General features: G+C 51.1%; 1 protein-coding gene across 1 annotated transcript in view; it reads left to right on the forward strand.

Annotated features, from left to right (window-relative positions):
* Positions 1 to 12,464, forward strand: part of LOC128686611 (forkhead box protein F1-like) — a 572,771-nt gene that overhangs the window by 477,493 nt on the left and 82,814 nt on the right. The window lies entirely within an intron of this gene.

Raw genomic sequence — 12,464 nt, forward strand, 5'->3', positions numbered from 1 at the left:
GTGTCAGGAGTCCAGCAAGTGTGTGGCAGGAGTCCAGTAAGTGTGTGTCAGGAGTCCAGTAAGTGTGTGTCAGGAGTCCAGCAAGTGTGTGGCAGGAGTCCAGCAAGTGTGTGGCAGGAGTCCAGCAAGTGTGTGTCAGGAGTCCAGCAAGTGTGTGTCAGGAGTCCAGCAAGTGTGTGTCAGGAGTCCAGCAAGTGTGTGTCAGGAGTCCAGCAAGTGTGTGTCAGGAGTCCAGCAAGTGTGTGTCAGGAGTCCAGCAAGTGTGTGTCAGGAGTCCAGCAAGTGTGTGTCAGGAGTCCAGCAAGTGTGTGTGTGTGTCAGGAGTCCAGCAAGTGTGTGTCAGGAGTCCAGCAAGTGTGTGTCAGGAGTCCAGCAAGTGTGTGTCAGGAGTCCAGCAAGTGTGTGTCAGGAGTCCAGCAAGTGTGTGTCAGGAGTCCAGCAAGTGTGTGTCAGGAGTCCAGCAAGTGTGTGTCAGGAGTCCAGCAAGTGTGTGTCAGAAGTCCAGCAAGTGTGTGTCAGGAGTCCAGCAAGCAAGTCCAGCAAGTGTGTCAGGAGTCCAGCAAGTGTGTGTCAGGAGTCCAGCAAGTGTGTCAGGAGTCCAGCAAGTGTGTGTCAGGAGTCCAGCAAGTGTGTGTCAGGAGCAAGTGTGTGTCAGGAGTCCAGCAAGTGTGTGTCAGGAGTCCAGCAAGTGTGTGTCAGGAGTCCAGCAAGTGTGTGTCAGGAGTCCAGCAAGTGTGTGTCAGGAGTCCAGCAAGTGTGTGTCAGGAGTCCAGCAAGTGTGTGTCAGGAGTCCAGCAAGTCCAGCAAGTGTGTCAGGAGTCCAGCAAGTGTGTGTCAGGAGTCCAGCAAGTGTGTGTCCAGCAGTCCAGCAAGTCCAGCAGGAGTCCAGCAAGTGTGTGTCAGGAGTCCAGCAAGTGTGTGTCAGGAGTCCAGCAAGTGTGTGTCAGGAGTCCAGCAAGTGTGTGTCAGGAGTCCAGCAAGTGTGTGTCAGGAGTCCAGTCAAGTGTGTGTCAGGAGTCCAGCAAGCAGGAGTCCAGCAAGTGTGTCAGGAGTCCAGCAAGTGTGTGTCAGGAGTCCAGCGAGTGTGTGTCAGGAGTCCAGCAAGCAGGAGTCCAGCAAGTGTGTCAGGAGTCCAGCAAGTGTGTGTCAGGAGTCCAGCAAGTGTGTGTCAGGAGTCCAGCAAGTGTGTGTCAGGAGTCCAGCAAGTGTGTGTCAGGAGTCCAGCAAGTGTGTGTCAGGAGTCCAGCAAGTGTGTGTCAGGAGTCCAGCAAGTGTGTCAGGAGTCCAGCAAGTGTGTGTCAGGAGTCCAGCAAGTGTGTGTCAGGAGTCAAGCACGTGTGTCAGGAGTCCAGCAAGTGTGTCAGGAGTCCAGCAAGTGTGTGTCAGGAGTCCAGCAAGTGTGTGTCAGGAGTCCAGCAAGTGTGTGTCAGGAGTCCAGCAAGTGTGTGTCAGGAGTCCAGCAAGTGTGTGTCAGGAGTCCAGCAAGTGTGTGGCAGGAGTCCAGCAAGTGTGTGTCAGGAGTCCAGCAAGTGTGTGGCAGGAGTCCAGCAAGTGTGTGTCAGGAGTCCAGCAAGCAGGAGTCCAGCAAGTGTGTGTCAGGAGTCCAGCAAGCAAGTCCAGCAAGTGTGTCAGGAGTCCAGCAAGTGTGTGGCAGGAGTCCAGCAAGTGTGTGTCAGGAGTCCAGCAAGTGTGTGTCAGGAGTCCAGCAAGTGTGTGGAGTCCAGCAAGTGTGTGTCAGGAGTCCAGCAAGTGTGTGTCAGGAGTCCAGCAAGTGTGTGTCAGGAGTCAAGCAAGTGTGTGGCAGGAGTCCAGCAAGCAAGTGTGTGTCAGGAGTCCAGCAAGTGTGTGTCAGGAGTCCAGCAAGTGTGTGTCAGGAGTCCAGCAAGTGTGTGTCAGGAGTCCAGCAAGTGTGTGTGGCAGGAGTCCAGCAAGTGTGTGGCAGGAGTCCAGCAAGTGTGTGGCAGGAGTCCAGCAAGTGTGTGTCAGGAGTCCAGCAAGTGTGTGGCAGGAGTCCAGCAAGTGTGTGTCAGGAGTCCAGCAAGTGTGTGTCAGGAGTCCAGCAAGTGTGTGTCAGGAGTCCAGCAAGTGTGTGGCAGGAGTCCAGCAAGTGTGTGTCAGGAGTCCAGCAAGTGTGCGGCAGGAGTCCAGCAAGTGTGTGTCAGGAGTCAAGCAAGTGTGTGGCAGGAGTCCAGCAAGTTTGTGGCAGGAGTCCACTAATAGTGTGTCAGGAGTCCAGCAAGTGTTTGTCAGGAGTCCAGCAAGTGTGTGGCAGGAATCCAGCAAGTGTGTGTCAGGAGTCCAGCAAGTGTGTGGCAGGAGTCCAGCAAGTGTGTGGCAGGAGTCCAGCAAGTGTGTGGCAGGAGTCCAGCAAGTGTGTGTCAGGAGTCCAGCAAGTGTGTGTCAGGAGTCCAGCAAGTGTGTGTCAGGAGTCCAGCAAGTGTGTGGCAGGAGTCCAGCAAGTGTGTGGCAGGAGTCCAGCAAGTGTGTGGCAGGAGTCCAGCAAGTGTGTGGCAGGAGTCCAGTAAGTGTGTGTCAGGAGTACAGCAAGTGTTTGTCAGGAGTCCAGCAAGTGTGTGGCAGGAGTCCAGCAAGTGTGTGTCAGGAGTCCAGCAAGTGTGTGGCAGGAGTCCAGCAAGTGTGTGTCAGGAGTCCAGCAAGTATGTGGCAGGAGTCCAGCAAGTGTGTGGCAGGAGTCCAGTAAGTGTGTGTCAGGAGTCCAGCAAGTGTGTGGCAGGAGTCCAGCAAGTGTGTGTCAGGAGTCCAGAAAGTGTGTGGCAGGAGTCCAGCAAGTGTGTGTCAGGAGTCCAGCAAGTGTGTGTCAGGAGTCCAGCAAGTGTGTGTCAGGAGTCCAGCAAGTGTGTGGCAGGAGTCCAGCAAGTGTGTGTCAGGAGTCCAGCAAGTGTGTGGCAGGAGTCCAGCAAGTGTGTGTCAGGAGTCCAGTAAGTGTGTGTCAGGAGTCCAGCAAGTGTGTGTCAGGAGTCCAGCAAGTGTGTGGCAGGAGTCCAGCAAGTGTGTGTCAGGAGTCCAGCAAGTGTGTGGCAGGAGTCCAGCAAGTGTGTGGCAGGAGTCCAGCAAGTGTGTGTCAGGAGTCCAGCAAGTGTGTGTCAGGAGTCCAGCAAGTGTGTGTCAGGAGTCCAGCAAGTGTGTGTCAGGAGTCCAGCAAGTGTGTGTCAGGAGTCCAGCAAGTGTGTGTCAGGAGTCCAGCAAGTGTGTGGCAGGAGTCCAGCAAGTGTGTGGCAGGAGTCCAGTAAGTGTGTGTCAGGAGTCCAGCAAGTGTTTGTCAGGAGTCCAGCAAGTGTGTGGCAGGAGTCCAGCAAGTGTGTGTCAGGAGTCCAGCAAGTGTGTGGCAGGAGTCCAGCAAGTGTGTGTCAGGAGCCCAGCAAGTTTGTGGCAGGAGTCCAGCAAGTGTGTGGCAGGAGTCCAGTAAGTGTGTGTCAGGAGTCCAGCAAGTGTTTGTCAGGAGTCCAGCAAGTGTGTGGCAGGAGTCCAGCAAGTGTGTGTCAGGAGTCCAGCAAGTGTGCGGCAGGAGTCCAGCAAGTGTGTGTCAGGAGTCCAGCAAGTGTGTGGCAGGAGTCCAGCAAGTGTGTGGCAGGAGTCCAGTAATGGTGTGTCAGGAGTCCAGCAAGTGTTTGTCAGGAGTCCAGCAAGTGTGTGGCAGGAATCCAGCAAGTGTGTGTCAGGAGTCCAGCAAGTGTGTGGCAGGAGTCCAGCAAGTGTGTGGCAGGAGTCCAGCAAGTGTGTGGCAGGAGTCCAGCAAGTGTGTGTCAGGAGTCCAGCAAGTGTGTGTCAGGAGTCCAGCAAGTGTGTGTCAGGAGTCCAGCAAGTGTGTGGCAGGAGTCCAGCAAGTGTGTGGCAGGAGTCCAGCAAGTGTGTGGCAGGAGTCCAGCAAGTGTGTGGCAGGAGTCCAGTAAGTGTGTGTCAGGAGTACAGCAAGTGTTTGTCAGGAGTCCAGCAAGTGTGTGGCAGGTGTCCAGCAAGTGTGTGTCAGGAGTCCAGCAAGTGTGTGGCAGGAGTCCACCAAGTGTGTGTCAGGAGTCCAGCAAGTATGTGGCAGGAGTCCAGCAAGTGTGTGGCAGGAGTCCAGTAAGTGTGTGTCAGGAGTCCAGCAAGTGTTTGTCAGGAGTCCAGCAAGTGTGTGGCAGGAGTCCAGCAAGTGTGTGTCAGGTGTCCAGCAAGTGTGTGGCAGGAGTCCAGCAAGTGTGTGTCAGGAGTCCAGCAAGTGTGAGTGTCAGGAGTCCAGCAAGTGTGTGTCAGGAGTCCAGCAAGTGTGAGTGTCAGGAGTCCAGCAAGTGTGAGTCAGGAGTCCAGCAAGTGTGAGTGTCAGGAGTCCAGCAAGTGTGAGTCAGGAGTCCAGCAAGTGTGAGTGTCAGGAGTCCAGCAAGTGTGTGTCAGGAGTCCAGCAAGTGTGAGTGTCAGGAGTCCAGCAAGTGTGAGTGTCAGGAGTCCAGCAAGTGTGTGTCAGGAGTCCAGCAAGTGTGAGTGTCAGGAGACCAGCAAGTGTGAGTCAGGAGTCCAGCAAGTGTGAGTGTCAGGAGTCCAGCAAGTGTGAGTCAGGAGTCCAGCAAGTGTGAGTGTCAGGAGTCCAGCAAGTGTGAGTGTCAGGAGTCCAGCAAGTGTGAGTGTCAGGAGACCAGCAAGTGAGTGTCAGGAGTCCAGCAAGTGTGAGTGTCAGGAGTCCAGCAAGTGTGTGTCAGGAGTCCAGCAAGTGTGAGTGTCAGGAGTCCAGCAAGTGTGAGTCAGGAGTCCAGCAAGTGTGAGTGTCAGGAGTCCAGCAAGTGTGAGTCTGGAGTCCAGCAAGTGTGAGTGTCAGGAGTCCAACAAGTGTGTGTCGGGAGTCCAGCAAGTGTGAGTGTCAGGAGTCCAGCAAGTGTGAGTGTCAGGAGTCCAGCAAGTGTGTGTCAGGAGTCCAGCAAGTGTGAGTGTCAGGAGTCCAGCAAGTGTGAGTCAGGAGTCCAGCAAGTGTGAGTGTCAGGAGTCCAGCAAGTGTGAGTCAGGAGTCCAGCAAGTGTGAGTGTCAGAAGTCCAGCAAGTGTGAGTCAGGAGTCCAGCAAGTGTGAGTGTCAGGAGTCCAGCAAGTGTGAGTGGCAGGAGTCCAGCAAGTGTGAGTGTAAGGAGTCCAGCAAGTGTGAGTGTCAGGAGTCCAGCAAGTGTGAGTGTCAGGAGTCCAGCAAGTGTGAGTGTCAGGAGTCCAGCAAGTGTGAGTGTCAGGAGTCCAGCAAGTGTGATTGTCAGGAGTCCAGCAAGTGTGAGTGTCAGGAGTCCAGCAAGTGTGAGTGTCAGGAGTCCAGCAAGTGTGAGTGTCAGGAGTCCAGCAAGTGTGAGTCAGGAGTCCAGCAAGTGTGAGTGGTAGGAGTCCAGCAAGTGTGTGTCAGGAGTCCAGCAAGTGTGTGTCAGGAGTCCAGCAAGTGTGAGTGGTAGGAGTCCAGCAAGTGTGTGTCAGGAGTCCAGCAAGTGTGAGTGTCAGGAGTCCAGCAAGTGTGAGTGGCAGGAGTCCAGCAAGTGTGTGTCAGGAGTCCAGCAAGTGTGTGTCAGGAGTCCAGCAAGTGTGAGTGGTAGGAGTCCAGCAAGTGTGAGTGTCAGGAGTCCAGCAAGTGTGAGTGTCAGGAGTTAAGTAAGTGTGTGTCAGGAGTCCAGCAAGTGTGAGTGGTAGGAGTCCAGCAAGTGTGAGTGTCAGGAGTCCAGCAAGTGTGTGTCAGGAGTCCAGCAAGTGTGTGTCAGGAGTCCAGCAAGTGTGTGTCAGGAGTCCAGCAAGTGTGAGTGTCAGGAGTCCAGCAAGTGTGTGTCAGGAGCCCAGCAAGTGTGAGTGTCAGGAGTCCAGCAAGTGTGAGTGTCAGGAGTCCAGCAAGTGTGAGTGTCAGGAGTCCAGCAAGTGTGAGTGTCAGGAGTCCAGCAAGTGTGAGTGTCAGGAGTCCAGCAAGTGTGTGTCAGGAGTCCAGCAAGTGTGAGTGTCAGGAGTCCAGCAAGTGTGAGTGTCAGGAGTCCAGCAAGTGTGAGTGTCAGGAGTCCAGCAAGTGTGAGTGGCAGAAGTCCAGCAAGTGTGAGTGTAAGGAGTCCAGCAAGTGTGAGTGTCAGGAGTCCAGCAAGTGTGAGTGTCAGGAGTCCAGCAAGTGTGAGTGTCAGGAGTCCAGCAAGTGTGAGTGTCAGGAGTCCAGCAAGTGTGAGTGTCAGGAGTCCAGCAAGTGTGAGTGTCAGGAGTCCAGCAAGTGTGAGTGTCAGGAGTCCAGCAAGTGTGAGTGTCAGGAGTCCAGCAAGTGTGAGTCAGGAGTCCAGCAAGTGTGAGTGGTAGGAGTCCAGCAAGTGTGTGTCAGGAGTCCAGCAAGTGTGTGTCAGGAGTCCAGCAAGTGTGAGTGGTAGGAGTCCAGCAAGTGTGTGTCAGGAGTCCAGCAAGTGTGAGTGTCAGGAGTCCAGCAAGTGTGAGTGCGAGGAGTCCAGCAAGTGTGTGTCAGGAGTCCAGCAAGTGTGTGTCAGGAGTCCAGCAAGTGTGAGTGGTAGGAGTCCAGCAAGTGTGAGTGTCAGGAGTCCAGCAAGTGTGAGTGTCAGGAGTCCAGTAAGTGTGTGTCAGGAGTCCAGCAAGTGTGAGTGGTAGGAGTCCAGCAAGTGTGAGTGTCAGGAGTCCAGCAAGTGTGTGTCAGGAGTCCAGCAAGTGTGTGTCAGGAGTCCAGCAAGTGTGTGTCAGGAGTCCAGCAAGTGTGAGTGTCAGGAGTCCAGCAAGTGTGAGTGTCAGGAGTCCAGCAAGTGTGTGTCAGGAGTCCAGCAAGTGTGTGTGTCAGGAGTCCAGCAAGTGTGAGTGTCAGGAGTCCAGCAAGTGTGTGTCAGGAGTCCAGCAAGTGTGAGTGTCAGGAGTCCAGCAAGTGTGTGTCAGGAGTCCAGCAAGTGTGTGTCAGGAGTCCAGCAAGTGTGAGTGTCAGGAGTCCAGCAAGTGTGAGTGTCAGGAGTCCAGCAAGTGTGTGTCAGGAGTCCAGCAAGTGTGAGTGTCAGGAGTCCAGCAAGTGTGAGTGTCAGGAGTCCAGCAAGTGTGTGTCAGGAGTCCAGCAAGTGTGAGTGTCAGGAGTCCAGCAAGTGTGAGTGTCAGGAGTCCAGCAAGTGTGTGTCAGGAGTCCAGCAAGTGTGAGTGTCAGGAGTCCAGCAAGTGTGTGTCAGTAGTCCAGCAAGTGTGAGTGTCAGGAGTCCAGCAAGTGTGTGTCAGGAGTCCAGCAAGTGTGAGTGTCAGGAGTCCAACAAGTGTGTGTCAGGAGTCCAGCAAGAGTGAGTGTCAGGAGTCCAGCAAGTGTGTGTGTCAGGAGTCCAGCAAGTGTGTGTGTCAGGAGTCCAGCAGGTGTGAGTGTCAGGAGTCCAGCAAGTGTGAGTGGCAGGAGTCCAGTAAGTGTGAGTGGCAGGAATCCAGTAAGTGTGAGTGGCAGGAGTCCAGTAAGTATGAGTGTCAGGAGTCCAGCAAGTGTGAGTGTCAGGAGTACAGAAAGTGTGAGTGGCAGGAGTCCAGTAAGAGTTTAGTGGCAGGAGTCCAGTAACTGTGAGTTGCAGGAGTCCAGTAGGTGTGAGTGGCAAAAGTCCAGTAAGTGTGAGTGGCAGAAGTTCAGAAAGTGGGAGTGGCAGGAGTCCAGTAAGTGTGAGTGGCAGGAGTCCAGTACATAAGAACATAAGAACATAAGAAAGGAGGAACACTGCAGGAGGCCTGCTGGCCCATACTAGGCAGGTTCTTTACAATTCATCCCACTAACAAAACATTTGCCCAACCCAATTTTCAATGCCACCCAAGAAATAAGCTCTGATGTGAAAATCCCTCTCAAATCCAACCCCTCCCACTCATGTACTTATCCAACCTAGATTTGAAACTACCCAAAGTCCCAGCCTCAATAACCCAACTAGGTAGACTGTTCCACTCATCAACTACCCTATTTCCAAACCAATACTTTCCTATGTCCTTTCTAGATCTAAACTTATCTAATTTAAATCCATTACTGCGGGTTCTCTCTTGGAGAGACATCCTCAAGACCTTATTAATGTCCCCTTTATTAATACCTATCTTCCACTTATACACTTCGATCAGGTCTCCCCTCATTCTTCGTCTAACAAGTGAATGTAACTTAAGAGTCTTCAATCTTTCTTCATAAGGAAGATTTCTAATGCTATGTATTAATTTAGTCATCCTACGCTGAATGTTTTCTAACGAATTTATGTCCATTTTGTAATACGGAGACCAGAACTGAGCTGCATAATCTAGGTGAGGCCTTACTAATGATGTATAAAGCTGCAGTATGACCTCTGGACTTCTGTTGCTTACACTTCTTGATATAAATCCCAGTAATCTATTTGCCTTATTACGTACGCTTAGGCATTGCTGTCTTGGTTTAAGGTTGCTGCTCACCATAACCCCCAAGTCCTTTTCGCAATCTGTATGGCTAAGTTCTACATCATTTAACTTATAAGTACTAGGGTTATGGGCACTCCCAAGCTTCAGAACCTTGCATTTATCTACATTGAACTGCATCTGCCACTTTTCTGACCAAGAATAGAGTTTGTTTAAATCCTCCTGAAGTTCCATAACATCTACGTTTGAATCAATTATCCTACCTATCTTTGTGTCATCGGCGAATTTGCTCATATCACTAGTAATTCCCTCATCAAGATCATTGATATATATTATAAACAACAACGGGCCCAAGACTGATCCCTGTGGAACGCCACTTGTTACAGATCCCCACTCGGATTTAACCCCATTTATGGACACTCTCTGCTTCCTGTCAGTGAGCCATGACTCGATCCACGAGAGCACTTTTCCCCCAATGCCATGAGCTGCCACTTTCTTTAACAGTCTATGGTGCGGAACTCTATCAAAAGCCTTACTAAAATCTAAGTAAATAATATCAAATTCTTTATTGTGGTCAACAGCCTCAAAAGCTTTACTGAAGAAAGTTAATAAATTAGTTAGACAAGACCGGCCTCTTGTGAATCCATGCTGAGTATCATTAATCAAGCTATGCTTATCGAGATGGCTTCTTATAATCTCAGCTATAATTGACTCTAGTAATTTGCCTACAATTGAGGTCAGGCTTATTGGGCGGTAATTTGACGGTAACGACTTGTCCCCTGTTTTAAAAATAGGAGTTACATTAGCCATCTTCCACATATCAGACACTACACCTGTTTGAAGAGATAAATTAAAAATACTAGTTAATGGTTCACAGAGTTCCATTTTGCATTCCTTAAGAACCCTTGAAAAAACCTCATCAGGACCCGGCGACTTATTTTGCTTCAGTCTGTCTATCTGCTTCACAACCATCTCACTAGTGACTGTGATGTTACATAATTTATCTTCTTCTAGCCCACTGTAAAAATTAATTACTGGAATATTGTTAGTGTCTTCCTGTGTAAAAACTGAGAGAAAATAATTATTTAAAATCAAGCACATTTCATTCTCTTTGTCAGTAAGGTGCCCATAGTTATTTTTAAGGGGACCTATCTTATCTCTAACTTTTGTTCTATAGACCTGGAAAAAACTTTTTGGGTTAGTTTTAGAATCCCTAGCAACTTTAATTTCATAGTCCCTTTTAGCTTTTCTTATCCCCTTTTTAATGTCCTTCTTAATGTCAATATACTGATTCATAAGATGACCCTCACCTCTTTTGAAACGCCTATAAATTCCTTTCTTATGCCCTAGTAGATATTTGAGCCTATTATTCATCCATTTTGGGTCATTTCTATTTGATCTAATTTTTTTATATGGGATAAACGCTCTTTGAGCAGCATGTATAGTGTTCAGAAAACTGTCATATTGATAGTGTGAGTGGCAGGAGTCCAGTAAGTGTGAGTGGCAGGAGTCCAGTAAGTGTGAGTGGCAGGAGTCCAGTAAGTGTGAGTGGCAGGAGTCCAGTAAGTGCGAGTGTTTGTAGATGAATGGTTCAGAGAACCGACATGTTGATAAATTAGACACATGTGCAACTCTTGGGTATCTTTATTGAGGAAACGTTTCGCCACACAGTGGCTTCATCAGTCCATACAAAGGAGAATCTTGAAGAATAGGAGGAGAATGAGGTAATCAGTCCCTCAACCTTGAGTCGATGTGGTCAGTCCATCAATCTTGATGGATGGACTGATGGATTGATGGACTGACAACATCGACTCAAGGTTGAGGGACTGATTACCTCATTCTCCTCCTATTCTTCAAGATTCTCCTTTGTATGGACTGATGAAGCCACTGTGTGGCGAAACGTTTCCTCAATAAAGATACCCAAGAGTTGCACATGTGTCTAATTTATCAAGTGCGAGTGGCAGGAGCCCAGTAAGTGTGAGTGGCAGGAGTCCAGCAACTGTGAGTGTCAGGATTCCAGTAAGTGTGAGTGGCAGGAGTCTAGAAAGTGTGAGTGGCAGGAGTCCAGTAAGTGTGAGTGGCAGAGGTCCAGAAAGTGTGAGTGGCAGGAGCCCAGTAAGTGTGAGTGGCAGGAGTCCAGCAAGTGTGAGTGTCAGGATTCCAGTAAGTGTGAGTGGCAGGAGTCTAGTAAGTGTGAGTGGCAGGAGTCCAGTAAGTGTGAGTGGCAGGGGTCCAGAAAGTGTGAGTGGCAGGAGTCCAGTAAGTGTGAGTGGTAGGAGTCCAGTAAGTGTGAGTGGCAGGAGTCCAGAAAGCGTGAGTGAGAGGAGTCCAGTAAGTGTGAGTGGCAGGAGTCCAGTAAGTGTGAGTGTCAGGAGTCCAGCAAGTGTGAGTGTCAGGAGTCCAGTAAGTGTGAGTGGCAGGAGTCCAGTAAGTGTGAGTGACAGGAGTCCAGTAAGTGTGAGTCGCAGGACCCCAGTAAATGTGAGAGGCAGGAGTCCAGTAAGTGTGAGTGGCAGGAGTCCAGAAGGTGTGAGTGGCAGGAGTCCAGTAAGTGTGAGTGTCAGGAGTCAAGCAAGTGTGAGTGGCAGGAGTCCAGTAAGTGTGAGGGGCAGGAGTCCAGTAAGTGTGAGTGTCAGGAGTCCAGTAAGTATGTGTCAAGAGTCCAGCAAGTGTGAGTGTCAAGAGTCCAGCAAGTGTGAGTGGCAGGAGTCCAGTAAGTGTGAGTGGCAGGAATCCAGTAAGTGTGAGTGGCAGGAGTCCAGCAAGTGTGAGTCTCAGGAGTCCAGTAAGTGTGAGTGGCAGAAGTCCAGTAAGTGTGAGTGGCAGGAGTCCAGTAAGTGTGAGTGGCAGGAGTCCAGTAAGTGTGAGTGTAAGGAGTCCAGTAAGTGTGAGTGGCAGGAGTCAAGCAAGTGTGAGTGGCAGTAGTCCAGTAAGTGTGAGTGGCAGGAGCCCAGCAAGTGTGAGTGGCAGGAGTCCAGTAAGCGTGAGTGTCAGGAGTCCAGCAAGTGTGAGTGTCAGGAGTCCAGCAAGTGTGAGTGGCAGGAGTGCAGTAAGTGTGAGTGGCAGGAATCCAGTAAGTGTGAGTGGCAGAAGTCCAGTAAGTGTGAGTGTCAGGAGTTCAGTAAGTGTGAGTGGCAGGAGTCCAGTAAGAGTGAGTGGCAGGAGCCCAGTAAGTGTGAGTGGCAGGAGTCCAGTAAGTGTGAGTGGCAGGAGTCCAGAAAGTGTGAGTGGCAGGAGTCCAGCAAATGTGAGTGTCAGAAGTCCAGTAAGTGTGAGTGGCAGGAGTCCAGTAAGTGTGAGTGGCAGGAGTCCAGCAAGTGTGAGTGGCAGGAGTCCAGAAGGTGTGAGTGGCAGGAGTCCAGTAAGTGTGAGTGTCAGGAGTCCAGTAAGTGTGAGTGGCAGGAGTCCAGTAAGTGTGAGTGGCAGGAGTCCAGCAAGTGTGAGTGGCAGGAGTCCAGTAAGTGTGAGTGGCAGGAGTCCAGTAAGTGTGACTGTCAGGAGTCCAGCAAGTGTGAGTGTCAGGAGTCCAATAAGTGTGATTGGCAGGAGTCCAGTAAGTGTGAGTGGCAGGAATCCAGTAAGTGTGAGTGGCAGGAGTCTAGTAAGTGTGAGTGTCAGGAGTCCAGCAAATGTGAGTGTCAGGAGTCCAGCAAGTGTGAGTGGTAGGAGTCCAATAAGTGTGAGTGGCAGGAGTCCAGTAAGTGTAAGTGGCAGGGGTCCAGTGTGAATGGCAGGAGTCCAGTAAGTGTGAGTGGCAGGAATCCAGTAAGTGAGAGTGGCAGTAGTCCAGTAAGTGTGAGAGGCAGGAGTCCAGCAAGTGTGAGTGCCAGGAGTCCAGTAAGCGTGAGTGTCAGGAGTCCAGCAAGTGTGAGTGTCAGGAGTCCAGTAAGTGTGAGTGGCAGGAGTCCAGTAAGTGTGAGTGGCAGGAGTGTAGTAAGTGTGAGTGGCAGGAGTCCAGTAAGTGTGAGTGGCAGGAGTCCAGTAAGTGTGAGTGGCAGGAGTCCAGTAAGTGTGAGTGTCAGGAGCCCAGTAAGTGTGAGTGGCAGGAGTCCAGTAATTGTGAGTAGCAGGAGTCCAGTAAGTGTGAGTGGCAGGAGTCCAGTAAGTGTGAGTGGCAGGAGTCCAGTAAGTGTAAGTGTCAGGAGTCCATTAAGTG

The sequence above is a fragment of the Cherax quadricarinatus genome, chromosome 12 (genome assembly GCF_038502225.1).
Source record: "Cherax quadricarinatus isolate ZL_2023a chromosome 12, ASM3850222v1, whole genome shotgun sequence".
NCBI classification, from domain to species: domain Eukaryota; kingdom Metazoa; phylum Arthropoda; class Malacostraca; order Decapoda; family Parastacidae; genus Cherax; species Cherax quadricarinatus.